Here is a 17,250-nt window from a genome sequence, read left to right on the forward strand (position 1 = left end):
CAACTGGTGAAAAGGTTTCATCATAGTCAACCCCATGGATTTGTTTATATCCTTTTGCAACCAGTCTTGTCTTATAGGTATGTACCTTACCATCCATGTCAGTCTTCTTTTTGAAGACCCACTTGCATCCTATAGGGTTGACTCCTACAGGAGGCTCCACCAAGGTCCCAATTTGGTTTGTGTACATGGAATCCATTTCAGATTTCATGGCTTCTAGCCACTTCTCAGACTCGGGACCAGTTATGGCCTCTTGGTAGGTCACGGGCTCATCTTGATCCATGACTAATACATCACCTTGATCTGTTATGAGATATCCATATCTCTCAGGTAGGTGACGTACCCTGCTTGACCTACGCTGGTCTTGTTCTACTTGAGCAGGTTGCTCTTCCACAACTACTTGTGTTTCCTGCTCTAATTCCTCCATAGGTGTATCGATCCTTTGTGATTCTTGAATTTCTTCAAGCTCTACTTTCCTCCCACTGATTTTTTTGGAAATAAAATCCTTTTCTAGGAAAACTCCAGTTCGAGCGACAAACACTTTGCCCTCTGAAGGATTGTAGAAGTAATACCCTCTTGTTTCTTTAGGATACCCCACAAATAAGCATTTGTCAGATTTGGGCTCAAGCTTAGTTGAAATTTATTGTTTCACATAAACTTCGCAACCCCAAATCTTCATGTAAGACATATGTGGTTTCTTACCACTCCATATCTCATATGGTGTCTTCTCAACCTTTTTGGATGGAACACGGTTAAGTGTGTAAGCTGCTGTCAATAATGCATGTCCCCAAAAGGAGTTTGGAAGATCGGAGTGACTCATCATGGATCGGACCATGTCTAACAGGGTTCGATTTCTTCTCTCAGATACACCATTCCATTGGGTGTTCCAGGAGGAGTAAGTTGGGATAGGATCCCACACTCTTTCAGATGGTCATCAAACTCTAGGCTTAAATACTCACCACCTCAATCTGATCGAAGAGTTTTAATATTCTTACCTAGTTGGTTTTGTACTTCATTCTTGAATTCCTTGAACTTTTCAAAGGACTCTGATTTGTGTTTCATTAAATACACATAACCATATCTATTGAAATCATCAGTAAATGTGATGAAGTACTGAAAACCTCCTCTGGCTGGTATGTTCAGTGGTCCACATACATCAGTATGTATGAGGGCCAAAAGATCATTAGCTCTTTCACCTTTTCCTGTGAATGGAGACTTTGTCATCTTTCCAATTAAACAAGATCTGCATGTCTCATATGATTCATAATCAAAAGAGTCCAACAGTCCATCTTTATGGAGTTTGGAAATGCGTTTCTCATTTATGTGGCCTAATCGACAATGCCAAAGGTAAGTTGGATTTAACTCATTAGGTTTCATCCTTTTAGTATTAATGTTATAAATAGGCATTTCAAGATCAAGGACATATAGTCCATTGTTCATTTATGCAGAAGCATAGAATATATCATTCAAATAAATTGAGCAACAATTGTTCTTTATTATAAATGAAAAACCAAACTTGTCCAAACAAGAAACGGAAATAATATTCTTGCTAATTGCAGGTACATAATAACAGTTCTCTAACTAAATTATTAAACCACTAGGTAAAGTCAATACATAAGTTCCTACAGCTAAAGCAGCAACCTTTGCTCCATTGCCAACTCGTAGGTCGACTTCACCTTTTTCCAAATCTCTACTCCTTTTTAGTCCCTGCACATTTGTACAAATGTGAGAACCGCATCCAGTATCTAATACCCATGATGCTGAAGTAGATAAATTAATTTCAATAACAAAAATACCTAAAGTTTAAGTCTCTACTCCATTCTTCTTATCTTCCAGGTACTTTGGGCAGTTTCTCTTCCAGTGTCCGGTCTTACCGCAATGGAAGCAGGTGCCTTCTTTTGCTATGCCTCCACTAGGCTTTAAAGCAGCAACTGTGGGTTTGGGTTTGGCAACTTCCTTGCCTTTCCCTTTATCACCCTGCTTAGTGGGCCTTTTGTTCTGTCTCTTTCCATTTCCGATCATCAGAATGGACTTCCCTTTTGACTTCAGATTCTGCTCAGCAGTTCTTAACATGGCGAGCAGTTCAGGAAGAGATTTGTCCATATCATTCATATTGAAATTTAGGACAAATTGACGGAATCTATCTCGCAACGATTGCAAGATCAAATCAGTCGCAAGTTCCTTTCCGAGGGGAAAACCCAATCTCTCAAGGTTTTCCACATACCCAATCATCTTGAGCACATGGGGACCTACAGGGGCTCCCTCAGCTAACATTCCTTGAAAAAGGGCTTTTGAAACTTCAAACCTCTCATGCCTCGCTTGCTCTTGATAGAGCATCTTCAGGTGTTCGATCATATCGAACGCTGCCATGTTCTCATGTTGCTTTTGCAATTCTGAGTTCATGGTAGCTAGCATGAGACAAGCAGTTTCATTGGCATCATCGACATGCTTCTTATAAGCATCTCTTTCTGCCTTAGGTACAGAACTAGGAGGTTCCTCTTCAGGAACAGGTTTCTCCAAGACATATAGCTTTTTATCATGTTTGAGGATAATCCTCAGGTTTCGGTGCCAATCCAGAAAATTTGTCCCAGACAATTTTTCTTTGTCAAGGATTGATCGCAAGATGTTGTTAGAGGTGTTTGTTGTCATGGTAATCTACATAAGAATTAATGAAAATATAAGTATCATTGACATATTTAATTAGGCCTTTAATTAAATATGCTCCCACTATTTTACTCAAAACAAATGACCCTCATCATTTGATTCGGAAAATCCTGTTGGAAGATTTTCTAGTGGGTCGAGATCCATATTTCACTTCGTTCTAAGTCCGCGTAGGCGGATTACACAAAACTAGGTTATTTAGGTAGGAACTCCTTCCAATTGTATCTAATACAACTCTCGAATATTTTAGTTGGGTGAATAACTTCTTATTCCAATCCATCACATGGATAATTCCCACTATTGCTTCTAAACATATATAATATTATTATAATTTGTTTAGTCAAGTTTGACCCATTGTTTTAACAATTGGATATTACAATTATCCCATCGCACCTTACTAATATAGAACATGCACCTCGCGTAGGAGAAACCTACATTATCTGATACTAGTCTTGATGAGTGTTAAAACTTGGAAAGCATAAATTTAATATTTAATTTGAGGGAATTTGCAATTATTCTGATCTCACCGGCTTATTTATCATATAAATCGTCTCTCACATGCATCAACATACATACACATGCATCAACATACATATATAATGAAACAGTTATGGCCCCTAGCGCAATTGTTCTCCCAAGCCAATGAGAGAACCTAAGCTAACCTAATAACGATCTAAGCTTCTCCAAGCAAGATCTTCAAGGTTGTCCTCCTTTGGCACTGACTTCTTTGCTTTCTTCATAACATTACATTACATAAAGAAACTCGTTTTACATACGAGGGAGTGAGATGAGAAAAGAAGTTACATTGAGAGATTAAAAGAGAGGCACGACACGCAGGTCGTATTTTAAAACCCAAAACAAAATAAAGGAAAACTAAGGCCATAACCGATCACCACAAGACAATAATAAACACATTATTATTATTATTAATTCTTTTAATTAATTAAAACCAAATTAAATCTCGACGACCGATCACATTACACAGAGTTAGCCGAACGGGTGAATTTTGCCTTGCGTTAACCGGTTAACCATATGCGTTAACCGGTTAACACTGTTTGAAAATATGTTCATAATTTGTATTATGTTTTGCGTTAACCGGTTAACCAAATATGTTAACTGGTTAACACTATTGAAAAACTTTTAGAAAGTTGTATTCCGTTTCGTGTTAACCGGTTAACCATATACGTTAACCGGTTAACACTGTTTGAAAATCTTTTAGAAAACAGTATTCCGTCTTGCGTTAACCGGTTAACCATATGTGTTAAGCGGTTAACACTGTATGAAAATTTGTTAGAAAGCACAACTCTTGTGCAGTCACAACCCCAATCGCATAACTCTCTGACAACACAACCCTTGTGCCGTCACTAACCCTGATGCACCAATTTCAGACCGTCAAACACATCTCGATTGTTGATTCAGTATGATTTATCAACGCGTCATTGCTTCACCATACTAATGTCGGATCAAGAAGCAAACAACCATTGATCGCTCAAAGGAAAACAACCATTGAGTGTTTGAATGAACGAAACAAGAACACTATATCATATAAAATGTATTTTGCATCAGGATTGCTTATATCATATATATAATTTGATCGATCTCAATTTAATCTTTGATTCATTCTGTTTTAATCGTATTAATACAGAAAAAATAAACAGTTATCAGATTCATGGTTTCGTAAGTGGCTCTGATACCACTGAAGGAGAATTGCCATCCAAGGCGCAGCGGAATTTATAAAATTTCTCCATTTAGTGATCCTTGCGAATGAGCATGATCAGTGATAGAATCGTTACCTCTTTTGGCGATCACGAACGTTGAACGATGACAACGTCTCTACTCAGTCCAAACGAACGGATTCCTTCAATCTCAGTGCTAGCTGCTACGAATGAAGGCTTTGATTGAGAGAGACAGAGAAACGGAATGCAAGAGTGACAATGCTTCTACCCAAGGGTTCTATTTATAGAACCACTTGTGTGGGCTTCAAGCTAAAAAGCCCACTTAAGTGTATTTTGGCCCATATCTTATAATATGCCCAAAATCACTTAAGCGTGTGGTACCTTACCATATTTCGTATTCCACTTAAGTGCACTGTACCTTACGGTGTTCCTTAGTTACTCTATTTCTCATCAATCCGTCCTTTGTGTGTGACCCTGTAGGTTTTCGCGACGTTGGCAATTATATTAAATCACGCATTTAACATAATAAATAGTGAGCGGTATCTAGCAACACATCATTGTTACCCAAGACACGAAAATGTCATGTGATCTGACAAATCCTTCTGTGATAATATTTATGTGTATAATTACCCTTTTGCCCTTATGTCTATATTGAACACATGGCATAGACCGTGTCATCCTTGTCTAGTTCAATATTGGGCCCATAGACATTTATCTTGTTACGCAGGATGGGCAAATTCCATCTAGGTCACTCATGTCCCTTAGCATGCTTCGTGGAGTACCCATCAACTGTGTTTATGGTTATCCAGTTACGGACAACTTTGGATCAGCAATAAAGCACTCGACTCTACATCTAGGGTCTATAGTGGTTTCAGGTCGAAGAGTGGTATACACCATTATCACCATGAGAATAACTTATGACACTTTGCATAACATTCTATATAGTATTCTCATAGCGAGTCAATCCAGTATGAATATTACTCTTAATATTCATACCTATGTTTAAGACTTGATAACTCTTTATCCATGATCCATGAGACGTGATCATCAGTCTACAAACATAATAGTCTTCATGCTTTAATGTTATCCCACTTCACAATAAAGCTTGACTATGGATACTTTAAGAATAGTGTCCTTATGTTTAATGTGATCTCATGATTAAGTCATACTTGATACATTAAACGGACTATCTATTCCAGGGACTTTATTAAACAAACATAATAAAGAAAAATGCCTTTTATTATTATTAAATAATTCGATACAAGTACCAAAATTATTGGCCTCTAGGGCTTACACCAACTTGAGGTTACATTATAAGTCATTTTTGACCTATACCATTGATCAAGTGATTTTTCTAAACTTCAAAAATGCATAACTCTATCGTTTCAAATCCAAATAACATGAAATTGGTGACCATTTTGAAGGTATTTGAGATATATACAACTTTTATGAAGACACGTTTCTCATTTGAAGCTCTTATAAAAAGTTAAGCAAGGTGGAATATTGAGACATATGGCTTGACACTTAGAAAAAATTTGATCTCACCTCCACCTCAAATTTCTCCAAGTTCCAAGATCCAAATGAAAACGTGTTGAACATGAAAGTTGTTCCTCTTGATCTCACCTTTCCAAAGAGCTCAAATTCATTGATTTTGGGCAAGAAATGCATAGGCTGGACATGGCTTAAACAGGGTGACATCCCTTGGCAAGGATCAAACTTCAAACATCAATGTGCACTTGCCTTGCAATCCAAGCTAAGTTCAGAGCATCTGATATTCATTTGTGGGCCTCAAGCAATCATTTCATGGGCCTATGCGTGCCCATGCACACTTGCATCACCATTTGCCAAAATTGTAAAGTGAATTGGAGTGTGCAATTATCAACCATTTCAGCTATAAATAGAGCTTCAATTACTCAGAAATACACATACAATCGCGCCAGCTTTGATCCCCCATTTCAAGCCCTCACTTCTCAAAGGATAAGCCTAAAAAATTCTCTTGAATTTGAGCTTGAATTTCCACTGTTTTGAAATTCAATTCTCTAGGAATCCATAGCTTATTAACCATTCAATCCTTCTCCTACAAGCAAGTGGAGTGAGACCAAGCACATGCAAGATCAAGATCAATTGAATCCAGACCTACATTGAAGGTATTTTCCAGAAATTTTGAACTCTTCGATTCTCTTAGATTCTTGCTCAATTCTATTGATTTTTTGGTTGTCTGAATTCCTACCAATGTAGGCAAGAAGTTTGAGTTGCTTTAAGGTCAAATCGAAGCAACTCAGTTCATGTACCTCAAATTTCAATTCCATGTATCTCTCAATATACTTGGAATTAGAGTGAATGGAGGTCAGATTCGAGCTCAGTGTCATTTTTTCTTTAAGATCATGTCCCTATTTTTAATTTTGGTGATGGTTCATGGTGGACCAGTCCGGTGAGTTCTACCGGAGAAGATGACCGAAGCTCTGACTCCGGCGATGAGTTGGCAAGACTCTGAACCACATGATCCATCCATTACGTTTAAATCTTGATCTTAGTTTTAAATACCACCTATGCAGCGCTGTTGACTCAAGTCCATGTGGAACGCGCGCTAGGGACCATCTGATCTGCCACCTCAATTAATGAGGGAGATCAGATGGTCCACGTATTTTTGATTATCTGAATTTTTATTTTAATTGCATTATTTTCAATAATTCATATTAAATTCAATATTGATCCAAAAAATATGGGACTTTCACCAAAAAAAATTAAAAAAATTTCTCTTTCATATTCCGAATTAAAATTATTTTTTGGATCATTATTAATATTTTTCATGAATTAATTGATTTTGCATTTGTTTTTAATTGTTTAAAAATATTTTTAAATATCCAAAAATTATGAAATTTTTTCTCCAAGGTCCTTTGACCTATGATAAATCTCATGGCCATTTCTTTGGTGTTTTGATGAGATTTTAGGAATTGGACAAAACATATTTGATTTAAATGCAATATTTTATTTTATTTTTTATTGAATAAATGCCAATCATTTTTGTTGACCATTTGTATTGACTTGTTTGAGTTTACTTGTTGTTGTTGGGCCTTGGTCAAGGTTGATTTGACTTTGTCAAATTAATATCATTGGATTTAAGGGATTGATGGAATGTACATTCCATCTCCCAAAATGAATGAATGATATTAATTTGGTAAAAGTCCTCCTTTGACCAATTTGTGATTTCATTCATCCCCTTCCCACTTCATCTCATTCCTCTTCTTAATTCATTCATTCTATTTGGCCTATGACATCTCAAAGTCCTAATGCTAGTTGATTGAAAAGTTGACATGAGTATGGATGACATTAGGCGACTCCTTTTGCATATTCTTTTTTGTGTGTGGTATGTTTCATGAGCATAGTCCATTATACTATGTCTCTAACATGCATTAACACCAAAATTTTATTGCCCGGTCTCAAATAGTTGTGACTTCTACATAAGTCCAATTACGATTGCTTAACATAGCGCTAAATTTGTGACATAAAAGGCATAAGCATTCTAGTTAGTGAGATTGTAAGTCTCCCCTCTTTCATGGTATTGTGTGAAAACTTGGCCTTCTTTCCTTCCTTTGGAAGATGTTTTGGTTCAAGGATCCATGCTTGTGATAAGTAAGTTGAGTGTTCTCCAAAGAATGTCTTGAAAATCAAAATCAAAACAATACTAACTCTTAACCTACTAACTACTAACTTTTAATTTCATGCTTTTACTTTAATGCAATTTACTTTTAGCACTCTATTTCATTTGTCATTGTTCATATCATTCTGATTGTTTATGTTAATGCAATTTTCAATTTGTACATTTGGACCATATTGTGTGATATATTTTATTTGTATATACTTTGCTTGTTTGTGTGGTCTTTGACCATTAATGTACATAATAATAACAAAAACCCTAAAAAAACTTTTGAGTGGACTGTTGGTTTGATCTTGAACAAATGGACTTAGAATCTAGGCAACCTTCCTATGCTAATGGACTTGGCCAATGCCAACTTGTTGAAAAACCAAGTGCTTGCAATTTGAAATTCATCTGATACATCTTTGAAGACCTCTCTAGGATTCATCTGCAACATGATCATTGTGAAGCTGTTATTTTGAACTTGTGACTTGTGGAATTCATCTGTTACATGGGTTATTTTTGAAGGAGATCATGGAATGGATAAGCTTGGATGAGGCCATCTTTATTTGATGCCTTGCTCTTCAAGATAATATAATTGTGCATTTGTGTGTTGCTTGATTCTAAAAGTCCAAGGGAATTATGGGTTTCTATTGACACTTTTGTCTATTGGATTGCTACCCACTTGGTCAGATCTTTTCAACTCTAAACTTTTAATTTTGTGCATAGGGTAGTCTCTTCATCTTCTCCCTATTTCTTTAATTTCAAAATCTCTCCCTCCATTTTCAAAATCTTCTTTGTGTGAACTATTTTTGTTCTAAACTTTGCCAACTTTTGCAAAAAGATAGAAACTTTGGCCTTTTGCCATTGCATTTTCAAACTTATTTTCTTAAATCAAACCTATAAATAAACTTAACTATACTTGACTTAAACTTTCAAAAGCCAAAAAGAACTAACTCATTCAAACCATTTTTTGCCTTTGTGTCTTTCAAGCTTAAATTTTTTTAAAATCAATGCATCCACTTTGAAATTTGTATCACGAACTACGAGGTTTTAACCCCTCATTTTTATGTTGGTACGTAGGCACAAGACCGAAGGTCTTGTCAAACACAAAAATATAATTAATGAATTCTTTTCTCATCCCCCCATTCTATTTATTTGTAAAACATCACTTTATACAAAATACATATGCACACAAAAAGGGCTCCCCAGGAGTACCTAGGACACTTTGGGTGCTAACACCTTCCCTCTGTGTAACTAACCCCCTTACCGGTGATCTCTGACTTTTTATTAGTTTTGATTTGAAAACTTCTTACTTTTGGGTTTTGTTCGTACTTTTTCCTTTTTCCCTTAAAAACAATAAAAGCGTGGTGGCGACTCTTGTTATTTGATTTCTAGCTTATCAATAGCTTGATGATCATGAATTTCCCGCTACAGAAATTAAGTGGCGACTCTACTGGGGAGTAGTCTCCAGTGGGTTTAGCCTACTTTTTGTGTGAATATATTTGTATATATGTGATATCTGTATATATGTATGTGTGATATAATCTGCTTGTTGTGCTTGGTGATCTCTGAGTGGTGAGATAAGTTTTAACCCGAACTTGAGTGCAATTAAGATAGGAGGATGGTATAGTCATGTTCGACTTGTGTGGAGTAGTCCTTAACAAGTTGGCTTGAGATCCATCTACTCAGTGGAGACTTCTTTGGATTTGGAATTGTCACACAAGTATTTGTGGTTAGGCATTACTATTTCTAATTGGGTCTGAGAAGCTGAGGACCTTAGAACATTTAACCCATCTTGGCCTATTTAGGACGTAATGCGGAAACTGTTCAAGTGTAGACTTGATAACAATTGTTACGCGATACTACACTCAGACGAGTTTCTCTTGAGAATATTATAGGTCGATGAGTCAGTCATCTTAACCTGTAATATCCAATATATGGAATTAAGACTCTGGGAACTTTTTAGAACATGATCTACAGGTTTTTCTCCTTTGGGATGGTTCTTACCCAGACTCCATGCTCGTGACTTACAACGAATCCTTGATTCTTGGTTGATCCAATCAAGTCTTGTCAGTATCAATGGAACTTGGGTGTTGATAAGGTGTAAACCATAATCCACCAAAATGGATGATTGATCTTGACAATGACTTGATTCATCCCTTGACCTTTGTTTGCCTTGTGTGTGATCCCTTACTTGTGATTGTTGCATTCATGCATTCATGCGCATCATAACATTCATCACACGAAAATTTCAAGGAACTGAGGTATCATTTGCAAATATTTTCAGACCATGGATTGTGGACGAAGGAACACTAAGAAGTACAGTTTCAGATGTCCCGACTTGAAATAGTTAAGGAAGCTAGCATCTTTTGTATTAGATCCCTTTGACTTCAAACAATGTCGTGGGAAGCTTTTGTCCATCTTGTCTGCTGATGTAGTTGAAGGACTTTTTAGTGTGCTAGTGCAGTTCTATGTGTCGCAACCTGAAAAATACAGTGCGCGAAAAAAAAACCGGCGAAAGAAAATGACAGAAGAGTCGCCACCGTGCGTTATTCATCCCAAAGGAGGGAAAGGAAACGCTCGAAGTAAACCTGAAAAAGGAAAGGACAAGACGGGGTCTCGCAACCAAATCTTGGGTTCGGGAGTCGGTTATGCGTAGGGAAGGTATTAGCACCCCTACGCATCCGTAGTACTCTACGGGATCCACTTTTGTGGTTCTTGTCTAAAGGGTGTGAGTTTACCTAGTGTGTTTATTTACTAAAAAAAGTTAAGAGGAATGACTCGCGCGGATGTCGCATCCACTACATACGTATCTCATCTGAATATGAGAATCAGAGTCTTCGTAGCTCGGCTGACCTATGGGTTGGGGGGATGTGTGCTCGCTAAGACATCGCGTCTTATGCCTACGTATCTCATCTGGCCTGAGAATCAGAGCAAAACGTAGTTCGGCTAACTACGGGGTTATGGATTGGGTTTTGGACGAACAACGTTACTACGCAATCTACCGGATGCTCGACCTTTGGAGACTTACTCGCCTGTAGTAGAAGGAGTAAACGTGTTGCTTTAGGTTTTAGGGTTTGTTTGCGTTGTAGGAACGCGCATGCAGAAAGGAAGTCCTAGGCGAAGGAACAATGCTACCTTAATTGGCATGCAAACGGGAGACTATCCGAAGCCTCGCATCCTATGGGGAAACGATCACACCACACGAAACATGTATCTTAAAGTAAAAGGAAAAAGGGGAAAAATACCACACGGATGAAGATCCGAAGCTACAGCAATTAAAGGGATAAGCAACTCTGAAACCCCTCCAGCTGATGAGAGAGACTGATTAAGATTGAATGGTACGTCTGGATCTGCAAAGTGATACTAGGGTTTGTGTGAGGCGGAGTGAACTTCTCAAAGCTGCCTGAAGGTTACTGCAGAGTAGTTCCTAGGTCTCTTTCTCCAGTCTCTGGTCTTTTCTGTTCAGCCAGTGTTTAGTAGTGTCCACGGTTTATTTCATTGACCACTCTGGTATTTATAGGCCAAATTTCGCAGCTTGTGGGCTTTGAATGAGGACAGCTCAAGCCCAAAATCTTTCTGATATTTTCTGCAATACGCGCCCTTCGCCTAGCGAGCATGACAGCTCAGCAGCAGATTCTTGCTTCCTCCAGCCTGGCGATTTGCACGGTGAATAGGCCCCATTTGGTCCTGTTGGTAGTACCTCAAGTCTTTTCCTTGTGTTGACTGATCATTTGAATAAAACCCACAAAGTGTCCTGGATGATGCTCAAGCTTCTTGGAGCTAATTCTGATTGACATGATGCAATATAATATGAAATGCTAAATGAATGCATGAATGAGGAGGGCAAATTTTGGGGTGTTACAGCTGCCCCTATTCAATCATCAGCTAACCCGAGTAGGATGAAAGCGAACAGCTTGTCGGACAAATGGGGTGAGCTGTGATTGAATACCAAAGAAAGACCGAAAATTTGTGCTCCGAGAACACCACAAAAACGCGGAAATACACCGCGCTGTTTATTCTTCTTCCGATCCTCTGGCTGAATCTGAATCAGTCTTCTGACTTAATCTGGGGTTTCGATTCTCTGGCTGAATCTATACTCAATTTAGTCCCCGGGTTGGATATTAATTTTGATCCTCGGGCTGGATACATTTTGATCTTCTGGCTAGATCTTCTTTGTTTCGATTCTCTGGCTGAATCTACTTTCTTTGATTCTCTGGCTGAATCTACTTCGATATTCTGGCTAGATCTGAATTGTTTTGATTCTCTGGCTGAATCTATTTCCGGTCTTCGGGCTAGACCTGACGTCGATCTTCTGGCTAGATCTGGATTGTTTTGATGATAAATTCCCATCATTAGGATCCCGCATCTGAGGCATGCGCTGGTTGACCCTCTTTTGAGATCTACACCCAACCTACAGCTTCGAGAATATTCCACTTTTGGGCTCCGTACATATTCTTCGGGATAGAACATGTTGTAACGACTCCTCAATTAGACTTGGGCTTGCTGGGGAAATAAAGCTTGTAGGCGACTTCACTGGGGAATCTTCAAATTGAGCCTTAGGCTGACTTACTGGAACATGATTCTTAGGCTGAATCTTCGAAATGACCCTCAGGCTAGATCACTGGAACACGATTCTCAGGCTGAATCTTCGAAATGACCCTCAGGCTGGATCACTAGAAAGCGATTCTCAGGCTGAATCTTCGAAATGACCCTCAGGCTGGATCACTAGAAAACGATTCTCAGGCTGAATCTTCGAAATGACCCTCAGGCTGGATCACTAAAAAACGATTCTCAGGCTGAATCTTCGAAATGACCCTCAGGCTGGATCACTAAAAAACGATTCTCAGGCTGAATCTTCGAAATGACCCTCAGGCTGGATCACTAGAAAACGATTCTCAGGCTGAATCTTCGAAATGACCCTCAGGCTGGATCACTAGAAAATGATTCTCAGGCTGAATCTTCGAAATGACCCTCAGGCTGGATCACTAAAAAACGATTCTCAGGCTGAATCTTCGAAATGACCCTCAAGCTGGATCACTCACGCTTGATCCTCTGGCTGGATCTCATGACCTTGGTTGTAAAGTAATTCTTCAGTCTGCTTGGAAGAACCTGTTTATCAGCTTATGTGTATGCTTGATATGATATGCATGCAAATGCAAATGTTATGCATGGTGTAAAAAGAAATCTGCTTGGGGAAGCAAACTCCGGTAGGGAACAGATCGCTGTATCAATCCTTGAATGCTCTGTGGGGGATGATCCGTCTGTCGGGACCAATGAGCCACCAAAAATAAATTGGCTGCTTGAAAAGTTGACCTTGCGGGGGGAGTATCAACTATGGAAACTTTGTTCGGCGAGGCTCTATGAGGAGAGTCTGTGGGGAAAACACTTCCTGGGGAAATGTCGTAGGATACGACCTTTGCTGGGGATATGAACTTGCTAATCGCCCTCAAGCTGGGGATTAACAAATCTGTTAAAAATAATCTGTTGGGGAATGAGATGAACACTGGGAACACCACCCTCTCATCTGTTGGTTATGCAACCACTCCGCTGTTGCTAGGAAGATACAGTCCGACACTATCAACTCCGCTGGGGATACACAGTCTGGATACTGTCAACTCTGCTGGGGATAGACAATTTGGATATTGTCAACTCTGTTGGGGATAGACAATCTGGATATTGTCAACTCTGTTGGGGAACATGCTCTGCTGGGGAACATACTCTGCTGAGGAGAGACTTTGTCAACCGCTTGGGGATGAGGATTCATGACTTGGCATCCGGTTCCTGTGACCTGCAACCAAAAATACACGTATGCCTCGGGGGAATTACTCGGTTTGAATTCACCGTCCGGGATTAAGCACATTCAAAGCAATTTTAAATGTTTTCCTGTGCAAATCATCTGCAAAAGCCACCATTATGTTCATATGCAATATGTTTTATCAAAAATTCGGACATTTCTGCAAACAAACTGATAAACGAAAAATAAAGAGGCTCTTTAACTGAATTATTCGACTCTTACTGGGGAGAAAATTTGTGCCAGGAATAGGCGAGGGTATCAGGAAGTTGATCCCTGAAAAGAGGTGATCGCTATAAAAAGAGAACTATCCTAATGGCAATGGGGAAACGGGGTCTCACTGAGTTTCGACTCTGCTATGGCTCGTATGTCCTCAAGACGCTCTGCTCATCTTGCTTTCTGAAGTGGATGATTAGTCGATCTTTTACCTTCGAAGATTTCCGGATTGAATGAAACGGTGATATAACACGGATGAACTCAGATCGCAGTTATTCGCTTATTCCCTAACTTTTGCGTGGACCGCCCTTTTGGGTTTTCAATCCACTGGGATACCCTTTTTTGCCTGAGCCGCCCTTTCGGGTTTTCGACTCACCGGGTGTACATTTTTTTTTATAGCCCTAATTTTTGCCCGAACCTCTTCATTCTTTTTTTTTGGTTCGTCGGGATGCCCTTTTTTTTTTGCCTGGACTATTCTTTTTATTGTCCAGCGGGTCTATTTTATGCGAAGTATTTTTTTCTTAACTGCGTCTGAGTTAATAGGGGACGGGAATCCTTCGCCATCCATGGTTGTTAGCATCAAAGCTCCGCCATAGAAAATCCTTTTAACTACGTACGGACCCTCATAGTTCGGTGTCCATTTGCCCTTGTGATCTGTGTTGGGAGGAAGAAATCTTTTGAGTACCAATTCACCGACTTGACACTCCGAGGGCGTACTTTCAGATCAAATGCTCTCTTCATCCGTCTCTGATATAGCTGGCCATGGCATATGGCTGCTAGTCTCTTTTCCTCAACTAGGCTTAGCTGATTGTATCGAGAACGGACCCATTCTGCTTCGTCCGGCTTCATTGTTGGTGCAGGGAAAAGTTATTCTGGCACCAAATGGCATATGAACCCCCTTCCGGTGTGATCAACACTACACCAACTCCGCGACCATTGACGTGGACCGCCCCATCAAACATCATAACCCATTTGGATTCAGGGTCAGGCTCCTCCCCCGGGGGTGGTTCCTCTCAATCTTTCGATTTGAGAAACATGATGTCCTCATCAGGAAAGTCAAACCTCATAGGTTGGTAATCATCAATTTGTTGCTCTACAAGATAGTCTGACAAGACACTTCCCTTGATGGCTTTTTGTGAAGTGTATTGGATGTCATACTCTGTCAGTATCATTTGTCACCTAATAACCTTTCCGGTAAGTGCTGGCTTTTCAAAAATATACTTGAGTGGATCCATTTTTGATATCAATAGAGTCGTGTGAGTCAACATATATTGTCTTAGTCGGCGAGCAGCCCACGCCAAAGCGCGACAAGTTTTCTCGAGCAATGAGTATCTTTGTTCACAGTCGGTAAACTTTTGCTAAGGTAGTATATTGCATGCTCTTTTCGACCTGACTCGTCATGCTGACCGAGCATACAACCCATTGACCTTTCTAACACAGTCAAGTACATGATCAACGGTCTTTCCTCTCGGCCTGTAGACTGGCCCCGATCTTGATCTCTTTCTTGTCGTCTGCGGTACCAATGCTGATGGTCTCAACCACCTCCTGATAAGGTGTAATAGCTCGGTCCTCCTGTTTCAACAATCTGGCTAACCCTTCAGGCAATTCACAATCTTCCTCAGCCCCTTCTTCGGCTTAATAGATAGGATTGTCGAAGTCATACTTGCCCATAGCAGTGTCGTTAGCAGTGAGATCCGAGTGGTCGGCTCTGCATGATGGAGGATCATGCTTTACCTTAGAATGAGAGATTTTTTTTTTGGAAAGAAAGGAAAAACGAAAAAAGAAACATTGCCATTTTTTTTTGTAAAAAGTAAAAAAACTGAAAGAAAGAGAACACAAAATTGTTTGCAAAAGCCGTCCTTTATTGATGATAAAAATAATTGCGAAATGTAACTAAATGGATGGCCCTACAAATGAGCCGTTACACCTTGGGCAAAGTGTAAGACTTTATTATGCATGTAATAAAGGAAAATAAAAAAAATCACTCTTTCAGTAGAGTAACCCGGACGGTTTTTTCAGACGACCAATTGTCGAGCTTTTCTCCCGGGACACACGGGCGAATCCAGCTATCTAAGTCACAGTCGCTGTCAGCCTTGTCTTCATCTGCAGCATTGACGATGTGGGGAGAAACCAAACCCCCGCTGGAGAGAGTACCGGTTTCATTCTTCTGAGATCCCGGAGCATACCCCAATCCAAACTTGTCTTCTTTGATGACTGGCTCCACAAATTTGCCCCAGCCTTGGGCATTACCCGCCTTAACCACTTCGACAGCATTAATCTCCTGCCCGCCATGGGCTGGCATCGGGTTCTGGATAATATTAGGCACCGGAGCAAAATTGATAGCTTGGGCATCTCTCAAATCTTGTACCTTGAACTGGAGAGCCTTGTAGTTATCTGTAGTATGGCCAGGTGCGTTGGAGTGAAAAGCACATCGGGCGTTGACATCATAACCCCTAGGCAAATTATTGGGATCGATTGGTGGGGCTAGAGTTCTCAATGTAACCAGAATCATGTCAATCAGCTTGGGAAGTAATACTGAATAAGGCATTGGGATTGGCTCGATGACCCGGTCTGTCTGCCTTGGACGTTGTTGATAGTGTCTCTGCTGACCCGGATTACCTCCTTGTTGTTGATTGTTGTACCTGGGTTGTTGTTGCGGATGATATTGCGGTTGAGGAACAGGCGTTGGAATAGTGACTGCGGCCACTTGATCTTGATAATAATTAGGGCGTCCTCTACCCCTGCCTCTGCCGGCATACACAACGCTTGCCTCGCCTTCTTTTCTTCGCTGACCATTACCAGCAAACGGTCTCTTGGGACCTGATGGGTTGGAAACACTATTGTCTTGAATTCGGCCCATCTTCAACAGACTCTCGATTCTTTCTCCAACAATTACTATCTCTGCAAAGCTGATTGACGGGCAAGCAGCCAATCTCTCAATATAATTGCCTTGAAGAGTGTTCATGAACATGTCCGCCATCTCCCTTTCAGACATAGGGGGTTGGACGGACGCAGCAATCTGTCTCCAACGCTGAGCATATTCTCTAAAGGTTTCCTTGGCAGTCTGAGACATACCTTGCAACAAGGTCCGATTTGGAGCCATGTCCAAGTTGTATTGATATTGCTTGACAAAAGCCTCTGCCAAGTCTTTCCAGCTCATGATGGTAGTACGAGACAAATGAGAATACCATTCACGAGAAGCTCCAGTTAGATTGTCTTCAAAATAGTACATCCACAGCTTTTCATCTTCCGTGTGAGCTCCCAAC

This window comes from Lathyrus oleraceus, chromosome 3 (assembly GCF_024323335.1).
Source record: "Lathyrus oleraceus cultivar Zhongwan6 chromosome 3, CAAS_Psat_ZW6_1.0, whole genome shotgun sequence".
Taxonomy (NCBI): domain Eukaryota; kingdom Viridiplantae; phylum Streptophyta; class Magnoliopsida; order Fabales; family Fabaceae; genus Lathyrus; species Lathyrus oleraceus.